General features: G+C 33.8%; 1 protein-coding gene across 1 annotated transcript in view; it reads left to right on the forward strand.

Moving 5' to 3' along the window:
• LOC143178800 (trehalase) overlaps positions 1 to 11,659 on the forward strand; it is a 204,090-nt gene extending 192,431 nt beyond the window's left edge. The window contains exon 10 of the mRNA XM_076377648.1: positions 11,500 to 11,659. The gene's annotated coding sequence lies outside the window, so the exon portion shown is untranslated. The remainder of the gene's footprint in view (positions 1 to 11,499) is intronic.
• Positions 11,660 to 11,933: the final 274 nt, after the last annotated feature.

Here is an 11,933-nt window from a genome sequence, read left to right on the forward strand (position 1 = left end):
AATTCTATATGCTATTCAAATCTTTTACTTTCCTTACTGTTATTATTATCATACAATAACAGAGGGTAAAGTATTGCGATGGGTCTTCAGTCTATGAAAGTCAAAAAGCCGATGACTGAATTCTATATGCGTTGATGTGCGTGCGTGGGTGTGCGGTATATCTCCGTACTGGGTTATCGGAATTGGATTAAATTTGGTATGGTAGTTTCTGTATATGGGGCATTGATGCCATCAAAAATAAAAATGCTATGTTCTGATAATAAGCTACTCTGCAGATGTTGGGAAACGATCGCAATCGGGTAATTTTCTCTGTTGTGATCGATTGAATTTTGTTTTGCTAATTGGAGTGAAACAATTGCTTACAAGTACTTACTATTTTGATGTTAAAATTGATTACCATGTACATACATCTGTATACTATTATACAAAGAGATGAAAATGCTTTGGTTTTTCAGGGTAAATTCTGAAACTACTAAACCGATTTGGAAAATTCTTTCACTGTTTAAAAGCATATTTCTTCCCGAGTGACATAGGCTACATCTTATATTGTATTACGGTCTGTTAAAAGAGAAATATTGGTATATGCAGAAAAAAAAACAAATATCTTGGACGTAGAACCAATCTACACGTCACCCATCACGCGTCGCATGGCAGTGTATTCTCTATTGTTTTTCTGATGACTAACTATATGTTAGTTTATCTACAGCTGGAAACACTGAAAATCAATATATTTTGCTATCATAGTGTAACAAAACAAAAAATGTAGTATATTCTGAGGTACTATCGATTGACCTAAATGAGCTCTCAAATGCTCTCATATTAGCCCGTAACTTAAGTGTTTAAATGAAACTTTACATTGATAAAGATTTTAAATACGTTTTCCTATTTTTAAAACATTAAAGAGAACATCAGTCAATCCATGACATCCACACAAGCGAAGCTACGGGCAATAGTTAGTACATACATACATACATAAACGATCATTTATTTCATCTAACTATAGAGTTCATCTAACTATATCCTACTTTGTATGGGTAGCTATGTACACCAGTTATAGACGAAGCATCTACACAGGTTTAAAGCCTACATACTTAATACCGTTTGCAAAAATTTTTACCTAAAACAAATATCAACGTAAAAATGTTCAACCAACAGGGATCTTAGAGCAATTTTTAAATATTCTAACACAAACATTATAAATTCTTGTTATCAATATGACACCCGCTTATAATTCAAGGGTTAAGAATTTTACTTACCAAAAAAAGACGAAAATCAAAAACTTCACTTGTTAATTATAAGACTTCTTTCACACATCGATTCGAGAATTGCGATTCATGTATGCAATTTGCGTTGGACGATTTTTTCGTATAGTGATTCCTGAATCATCATTCACATCTATGTTTTTCCTTGTTTTCCCAATTACAAACAACAGAGACAAACATGTGATAGACATAAAATCGCGCGTCAAAATTTAAAATATTGCTTGATTTTTGAAGATCTTACAATAATTTTAAAAAGAAATATTTCGAGCAAAAGTTAGTCAGCTTCAAATGGACTACGAATTGCGATATTAAAAATTTCCAAAAAACGGTTTTTTCGAGAAAAACCGATTTGACCTTGAGCTTTTTAAAGATAGAATCGTATATGTTAAACAATAGAATAAAGAAACGACGAAACTTTAATATTCTAAGGTTTAATCGAACTATATTTTTTTAAATTATAGCGGGGAAATATAACAATTATTTTCTCATTTGAAAACACTCTCTGACTGATGTATGTGGAATGTCTTCGTTTCTTTTCTTTCTTTTCCCTCTCGGCCTTTCCTGTTTCGCTATATTCCGCTATATTCCGCTCGCTTTTAGGACACCTGCAGATCATCTTCGTCACAATTCAATTTTGATGACGTTACTAAAATTGTCATCGTTATCATATATTTTTGAATTCATATTCTTGTACCTGATGTCAAGACGAATTTAACGACTTACTATAGCATGCTCTTGAAGTAATCTTCCGTGATTACTAGCTATTAAACAGTAATTTTTTGTAGATCGAAATACATGTTTAAAATGGTAACCTCAACAGAAAAAATTAACATTATCATTTATTTTTTCAATGGTAAAAAATTTGTTCACCAACATGATACATTTAAATTACAAAAGATGTTGTAAATATAATCCATAACACAAAATTCGTATCGCGAATTTGTATCTCACGATAATCGCCCTGTGTTACATCTGTGTACGCTCAGTATAGCCTTGTTCAAATTAGTCAAGTTACTTGAATTCGAACGGTTTGAACGCAAGTGATTTGAGGTAACTTGACCAATATGGACGTGTTGCTTTACTTAACATAAAACGTTCCTTTAAGTTTCCATTTCGTCGAGGTACGTTCAAATCAGTCAAGTTACTTGAACTCAACAAAAACACGCTCTCGTTTAGGGAGAACAATTTGCAAGTATCGATTAAAACATATGCTCGCCCGTTTTGGTACAATCGAAGAGGCAACGTCACAGTGTGATCTTCCGCTCGAACGAGGTGGAGGCATGTCCTACGTTTTCGTCGCTTCTCTTTATGACGAGAGTATCAGTCAACACTTGGTCTTTTCTGGTTTAAATAGAATGATATATTTGAACGAGTAACGTACAGAGGCTTGTTCGCACTTTTATACACGGGTTGGTCCACGACACGTGGTCGCGAGTGAGGTACTCGTTATTCGCTACGGCGTGCGCGTTACACAGGTGTTTCGAATTGCCACGGAGCTGAAACACACATTGTCGGCACGTTAGATAACCGTTCGCGTGACCGCGGGTACGATTGCTTGCAGCCCGTAGGCCGAAAGTATTTCTGTTCGCGAAAACTGTTCGTTATACTGACCTTGCACGTGGTCGCTGACTCGACTTGCGTCGCAGTCAGCAGGCCAAAGATAATCCGTATGCCACACAGTCTGGCCTTGTCGGCGTCCAGCATAAGAAGGACGAAATCGCTACTCGCTACAGGATTTCGCTACGCGACGCTTCCCTATTATGCCCCTGATTGGCTCATGTGTGTCGAGTGATCTCGTGACCAATAAGTTACGACGACAAATCGATATCCCACGATGATTGGCACGATCCCACCTGGGGCTCTTCTTACGGCGATAATCCCGAGACGTAGAGCTTCCAAAGCCCGTGGGTTCTTTTCGCCACCAACTGCCAACAATGTGACGCCGATGGCTTCTCCGTTAGATACTTCTTTCCCGGAATGCGGAGCGAAGTGGCCCACCTCGCGTGACGTCGGCTGATTTCCATGAGTCGATGCGTCCCCGTGTAACCGTGGTGCAGCCCTCTCATCGAACGTTCTCCCTGAGTCGGCTGATGGACTACGACAGCTTCACCCATCCTCGAGGCATCGTTTCACTCGTCGGGCGGAGTGATCCTCGAGCGGTTGGCACCTGAGCCGCTCTCCAAAGCCGAAGATCCGCGGCAAGATAACCTCTACTGGTTCTGATGCTGGACAGCCAACTGTTTCCTACCAATGTCGTCGTCGTGATCACTGAGATATCCATTGTCGTTTGACGCGCGCTTGTACATAAAATTATGTGTTAGTATCGTATTAGACTGTTGATGGTGTGCACTAAAGGCCGCTACGGTCCCAGGAAAGGTTCGGCTTTGTGACGTGCACTGGTGCCACATCACAGTACATACCTGTTTTCAAATATCAAATTCCAAATTCACATACTTATTTTTCAATATCATATAAATTCTGTCCTTGTTGCACACTAAAATATCCCGTAAATACATACAGATACACAAACTAGTGATAATATACAATATGTTTTTTAATTCCAAGATGACTGCAACATCTTGCTTTTGATTATTTAGTTTATCTAATACTCGACCAATAGAAGTGGATTTAACTAAAAAACAAACACATTACCTTTGACATTGTAATTGCGGCATGAGAATTTAGTTATATTATTTTAGAAAGTTTGTTGTTATACTTACCTGTTTTCAAAGTCCGGATATTTAACTGAAGCTTCTACTTTGACTATCAATAAACAGAAAAACTAGTGAGCCAGTAAATAATGCCCGAATATATCAAACTACAAAATAAATTAACAAACTGGACTAAAAACATATAAAGTATTTTATTACTTCCGTCCGAAATACAGAGTCAGAAACAGAAAATCCAGACCTCTATAACCTGTCAAATATTACACACGGTAAACGAAAGTCACACCACATTCAGTATGATCACAACAATTTCAGAAGAAACTTATAATCTATACGGGAATACTAACAATAACATTAATAGTTTATAACAATTTTTATTTACGTAAGTCCAATAAAAATGCACTTATTAACAAGTTTCGTGGTATTATATATACTTGGCGCGAATCTCTGCCGAAACTCTTGAAATGTTACCAATCACTTCAACTGATCAATGCCGCCACACTCTCCAATTAATTTAGAACTACATAAATCGTATTTGGCATCTTCCTTCGTTCGCGCAAATTTAATTAATTCTATCTTCCTCCCTCTAACACAATTAGTAACCTAATCCTCATAGACATCTTATTAGATTTTGACCAGACATTTGCCGGCACATGGACCGCTTCATACGCTATTTTTTGATAATGCATGCACTAATTCACTAGCATTTGCATTAATAAGTAGGTGAAGGTTCATCGAGTTATAATTAATCAATTTCCATGAAAAAAGACATCTTCTAAGATGCTTTCAAAAAGCTCAAAGTTTCAACATCCTTATTTTTATTCTTTCCTGTACACAGTACTCCTGGGATATAGGCTCGCTAGATTTTGCGCGATAAATGCACGTCGCTATCCCCACCACCGGGGGAATGGGGGACTCCTCGGAATCAATGAAGCGTAAAATGTGACACAATTTGGCTGATGCTATATTCCCTTGTAAACAGTCATTAAGGAGATATTTAAAGGCCAAGACTAAAAATAAAAGGTTAAAGATTTTAATTTCTCGTTTTATTGTTTATAAAAATATTTGTATTATATTACTGTGGTCTTTCTGACGAAAATAAGATCAAACACGAAATAATTCGAATAATTTTCAAGTGAGTATTTTAACAACTTTCATTTTCTGTCATTATCGGTCCTAGTAAAATACAAAAAATAGTTTTATGATCTTGTGAGTAACTAATATATAATAAACCGATGCTAAATGCATACGAACCGAGGCTCCAGTAACGAGCCTGTTGCATGAGAAAGAGCGAGAGGGAATAAGAAAGAAAGAATAAGCCGACGCTAAATGCACGCGGTCCAAGGCCTGAGCAATGAACTTATGCTGTGAGAAAAAGTGAGAGCAAATGAGGAAAAAGGAATAAACCAATGTTAAACGTATGTAGTTCGAGCTTAATCGATAGATCAGACAACAGACGACTAATCATTTTGTACATTAGAGTCAGATCGGAACGTTCATATTGTTCGTATGTCCGTTATCGCGAGAAACAAGATCAACATAATACAAGTGCATTGACACAGTGGTGTAATAAACAGCGGTGCGTGTTAAAACCAGTGCTAATAGGATAATTCCCCTCTAATATCTTTAAACTTAATAACATAACAGATCAAGGACAACAGAAGAGGAACTACAAAAAAGACAAACCAACAATCACCAAAGAAAATGGAAGACGTCATCATTCAAGACGTCTCAGCAAGAAAAAGATTCGATATACTCATGGAATGTTTCGAAACCGATAACAAAACAACATATAAACAATACATAGGGAAAACAAATTACAAATATCAAAAAACCACAAATCAAGAAGTAGAACCAACATCTAACACTTCTTCACGAGAGAACCACTCTAAACAAATTAATCAAAACCCACCTCCAATCTATCTAAATTCAGCTAGATCATCCAACATAAAAGACTTCACAAATTCCATAAAGGCCATAGTAGGAGAAAAGTACAAAATCAAAACCATACATTTAATGTTATAGATGCCAAGCATTCGGTCACTTTGCCAAAAACTGTAACAAATCCCTAAACTGCCTAAAATGTGCCCGAACCATGTTACAGAAGACTGTGTACAAACACCAGATACACCTGTAATTTGTTTCAATGGCAAAGAAAACCATCCTAAAAATTATAATCAACGTTCTTCTCTAATTAACTACATGAAGAAAAAAGATAAAATACTAGAAGCACTACGTAGCATCTATCTACAAAATTAACACAAATATAAAATGACCAATTTCCTAACCTCTCCAAGAAATAATTTAGTAACCATATTACATTTACACTCACAACCCAACTGCCTTTCTTCACATACTCACAAGCAATAACACATAAAACCACCAACCAAAAAAAGTATGCGTTTGGAACTCTGTAAGCATTAACAATAAAATTTATGAATTAACATTATTTTTAGAAACACATCTAATTGAAGCTATGTTAATTTCACAGACATGGCTCAAAATACAGACTTCTGTAAAATTAGGAAGTACGAAGTCACAAGGAAAGATACAACAAATCTGTTGAGAATAGAGTCTAAAGTGTCTGCTGGAATGGATGTGCGAATGAGTGCGAGTGCGTATATGTGCTGTGTGAGTCGATCGGGGTTTTAGAATCATCTGAGTGTGTTGAGTACGTGTCTAGTTAGAAGTGTGAAGTATATAGAGTGTAATTATTAAACCATTAAACTCGAGCCGTGAACGTATTCATTATGATAACCCTTAATTATAGTCTAAGAAACAATTCAACAAAATCAAACAAGAGGAGGAGTTGCAATAATCCTACATAAAAATTTCAAATACAAACATACATCACAATCCAATACAGGACCAACAGAATCTACATTCATCAAATTAGACACAACTTAATTAATCACAACACCGCAAACATAATAGGCGGTGACTTTAACGCTCAACACACCCTTCAGAAGAATAGAACCAATAATACACCTGGCAGAATGATGTACAATCATATGCAAAGCAATATTTATCACATTCTACACAGCCACACCCATCAATCTTCAAGAAAACTATCTACTAACATCGACTTCATCATCACCAACATCTCATCCTCTACACGCAATAAAACAATCAATGTACTCTCTTCAAATCATTTACCAGTAATCACTGAAATCTCAAACAATAACGCTACTTTCACAAACTATACCATCAAAAACATAAACTGGGAACAGTATAAAGTACACTGTTCATAGTATAAAATTAACAACAACATAACATCTAAACAACAAATCAATCAAGAAATCAATAGACCAATAAAAATACTAAACACAGCAGTACCCAAATCCACAACCACCAGCAAAGCCTACATCAAAACAATAATCCCAGACATGGAACTTATCAACTTCTGCAAATCCAGAAATAAATTGAGGAGAAAGTACCAAAAAAAAAACAGGACACCCAACATTCAAGTACATTAGAAACTTCATAAATAAATTAACTAAAAACAAAATTATACAATTAAACAAGAAAGCTGGAAAGACAAACTTGAATCAATTAGCAAAAACAAAACAAATCAAGGAACCTGGAAAATCTACAAAGCAATCATAAGAAAACAACACACAAGACCATCTGTAAGTTAGAATCATCGTATAGCTTATACAGATAATGAAAAAGCAAATGCTCTTGCAACGCAATTTACCAACATCCATAATACAACTATCAACAAAACTTCCCCAAACGATTAACAAGCACAGTCAACAACCATCTTAATCAAAAATAATAAAACAACTCACAACCACATATTCCTATCATCTTATAACATTTATCAAACTATCGCAAAACTCAAAAACAATAAAGTACCAGGCCCAGATCATATTACAGTCACTCAACTAAAAATGGTACCGAAAAAGATTATAGTACAATTATACCATATCTACAAAGCCTCCATTCAACTTTCATACTTCCCGAAATCTTAGAAACATGCAGAAATTATACCTTTTCAAAAGTTTAATAAAGACTCCAAAATATCCTCAAACTATAAATCTATCGGTCTTCTAAGCTTACTAGGAAAAATTTTAGAAAAAGTTCTTCTGGTAGAAATACAAAACTATCTTGAAAAATTAAAAATTATAATAAATGAACAATTCGGCTTCAAATCAAATCACTTTACAATACAACAAATACTAAGATTAACTGAATTTATTACACTAGAAATGAATAAAAACAGAGTACTAACAGCAGCATTTCTGGATTTAAACAAAGCATTTAACACAGTCTGGCATGAAGGTCTCATACTAAAAATGTATGAACTAAAATTCTCAGCATACTTAACAAAAATCATTGCCAACTATCTCACCAATAGAGCGTTTGAAGGAACAATAGGATAAAAAAGCTCGGTCAAACAACAAATAACCGCAGGAGTCCCACAAGGATCAGTACTAGGACCCACACTATTTAACATATATATCAATAATATTCCAAAACGTACACAGACTGTTGGGATACTAAGGTATGAGGAAGAAGACGCGCAGCAGTTCACACCATATGTGTTCATATTTTTTTACATAGCGTCCATTTTGATCTTGGTCACATTAAAGCTGATTGAAGCGTCGAATTAACATCGGTTTTCGTCAGCCAATAGTAAGAGTTATTTGTGTAATTGTGCATACCAAGAACGTAGTCGATCACTGTGGAAGCATAAAAATTAAAGGTTCCGGAATTGATTTCTTCCAGTGAGTATTATATTATTCTGAAATTGTGCAAAACATGTTTTATGTTAAACTTTACTTGAAGCCTAATTTCTTACATTGAAAAACTTTTAGATTTTCGCTAAATGAATCACAGTTATGGTAAACATGATGAATGACAGCAGTGAACAGAAAAGACTGGCTATTAATTGCATAAAGTACAATTTGTGCAAAACATTTTAAATTTACCAATTTTTATAATACTCCAGGAGCGAAAGTGGACTAGTCAGTGAAACTAGAAAGTGAAAAAGTAAAATACAATCCGTTCAGAAAATTTATCTAAGGATACACACCACAGAACTTAACTTACTCTTGCTCTCGGTTGTCTCCCTTAAGGGAACAAAATGAATGAAAACTCAGGACCTCAGAATACAAAAGGTCAGATTCTGCCACAGATAAATGTAATTTCAATAATAATCTTTATTGATATATATAATATATGTATATTATAAATATGTTATATGTACAAATGTATCAAACAGTATTTATTGAATGTATGGTTACAGCAGGTCTGCATGCTTCAACATCAAAAGGAAGTTGGTGACTGAATAATGAATTTCGGAATGATGAAAATATTTCAGATTAATATTATGATTCGTAGTAATTGTAAAATTTTGCATTATTTTTATTGTATTGTACATACATGTATTGTTATTTGCATTCAAGAGAAATCAATTTATTTTTTTTAGTATAACAAATGATATTATTAATAAATATAATTTTCATCCAATATTTTACAAGGTTATAAAAAATTGACTTTCAGTATAAATACATATTTCAATGGACATTCAAATTTGAGCAAACATGTGAATGTCAAGGAAGCTATCGAAGATGTAGGTTTTGTTTGAAAAATTTATAGCCAAATAACCAACATATATTCCTTTTGCGACGCCATTTTTATTTTTGTATGGCAGCTTTAATTCAAGTTATTCTGTAATTTAAACTACCTAAATTCAAGTAACTTGACTTATATGAACATAAACTTGACTTCAAACTACATAGTTACAAATAGCATGAATTCAAGTAACTTAACTAATCTGAACCAGGTTTATCTATCATACATGAATTGCGATTCACGAATCTCTACACCGTGTAAAAGAACCTAAGCGTTTAAAGAAACCAATGACTCTCCAATAGCTACAAACAACTGTGGTGGAATTCTATGACTCCTAAACGTTATTTTTTATTTTTATTTTATTCTGTTGTCTACGACTATATTTTTTTTTCTCCACCAGCAGCCGAATATCATATAAAATGTAAAATATTCGTTTGTGTGATAAAGGACCCCGCAGAGTTTACATGGGGATTTTGGAGACTAGTGAATGTGTCTGATTTTCACATATATTGTAGATTATGATGTGCCATTCAAGAAATGTATAGGCACTTAGGGTCATTGATAAAGGATTAGCGAGATACAGCCTTCCAAAGCACTGTATATCGCTAGTAAGTTAGCAGTGGGAAGGTCTGCCTTGTACCTGACTTAGAGACCAATGTATTCAAACATTCGGACTTCGCGAGCTTTCGCTCTCCGACGTTTAATACATATAAACAACAAAAAGAAAATATTCTATGCATATATATTCATCATCCGTCTGCTTAATCGAGTTCCGTGTAGACTAGCTTATTTCACTTCGATTGGAAGGCTGTATTTCACTAACCCTTTATCAGCGACCGTAAGTGCCTATACATTTCTTGTAGGGGACATCATAATCTACACTATATGTGAAAATCGGCCAAATTCACCGGTCTCCAAAATTTCCATATAAACTCTGCGGGGTCCTTTACTCCTGTGGTCTCATATGTGTTCTCAGAGATAAGGTCGAGGTAAAATGACAAAGTATTTGCGAGGTAAACATGAGTATACTATCAAAGTTACATCGGGATAACATCAGGTTTTTGAATTCTCCAAAAAGTTTCATAAAAAATTTCATTATTAACTCATTATTTTAGACAGTTATATTAAGAAAAACGAAAAGAATTTTATAAGTTCATTTCAACTTTTCAGATGTATTATGTATGTACATATTCAATCGATCGAAAACATTACTTCTTGCATACACCATTGTGTTTTGTATTTACACAAAATGTCATTAGTAACAAAATTTCCAAAATTCAAAACTGTTTTGTAAATGAAAGCAGTTTTAAAATGGACAAGACAAATTTAATGGTTAATAATAGTTTATTATAATAATTTATATTTATTCAAATGAGTCATTCATTATGGTATTACTGATGATTTTATAATACCCACCAAACCGAGAAACAATATGTATATTAAAAGGAAGTAAAAAAAAGAATAATACGCAGTTACGTAAATATTAAGAACTCAAGAAAATGCACCCCATAAAAGATTATAGTGTTAAAAAGTTAAAACAAAGTATGGAGTAGTTACGAATATTGGACTAATGAAAGAATAAAGGACACGTAACTAAAATTAAAAATATTGTAGATGATATAATGACTTACACATTATGTCCACATGTAATTAGGACACTAATTATAAACACAAAATAATTAGAGCATTAGAATAGAAGAGACTACTGTGGTGTATGTTTTCCTTATATCTGCTTCTACAACTTTCACATTCATCTTGTGTTTAGTTTTCTTCATTCTCAGTATGAAGTAAACAATACCTTAAAAATTTGAATATGTGAATTTAATAGTTCAACATGAATAAATTTGTAAGTTACTGTAAATGCTAAATATTTAGACATTTGTAAAAAAAGTAAAGTCGAAAAATTTTGAGAACTATATTTTAACAAAGATAATTGTAAAAAAATATAAAAATATTTGTAAAAAAAATAATTTTTCTCTCTGTTTTAGGCTTGACCGATGACGAAATAACGCGTATTTTCCAACGAATCTAGTCTCTATGGAAAAACAGGGCAGCGCGTTTGATAAAACCCACCGCATCTTTAATGCAAGTTAATTTATGTATATTAAGAAAATTTTTAATTTGATGTTCTTGATATGTGTACATGTATACAGATTGTAATCGTTCTTTCGGTGATTCGTGACTCTTGTCTATATGAACGTGTTTGAAGTATGACTTAAGTTTCTTGGAAAGGTTATTCATTGACACAAATGATTCTAAACTGTTAATTGAATAATTGTACTTATTCCTGATCTAATATCTGTTTGATATATTCTGTTATATTTATGGCATACTATAGATAGCAATTACTACTGATTTTGATAGAACACTTTTAATCGTTGTTTTTGTCAAATTTGAAGTACAGCTAAAATTTTTACGATTT

This window comes from Calliopsis andreniformis, chromosome 5 (assembly GCF_051401765.1).
Source record: "Calliopsis andreniformis isolate RMS-2024a chromosome 5, iyCalAndr_principal, whole genome shotgun sequence".
Lineage (NCBI taxonomy): Eukaryota > Metazoa > Arthropoda > Insecta > Hymenoptera > Andrenidae > Calliopsis > Calliopsis andreniformis.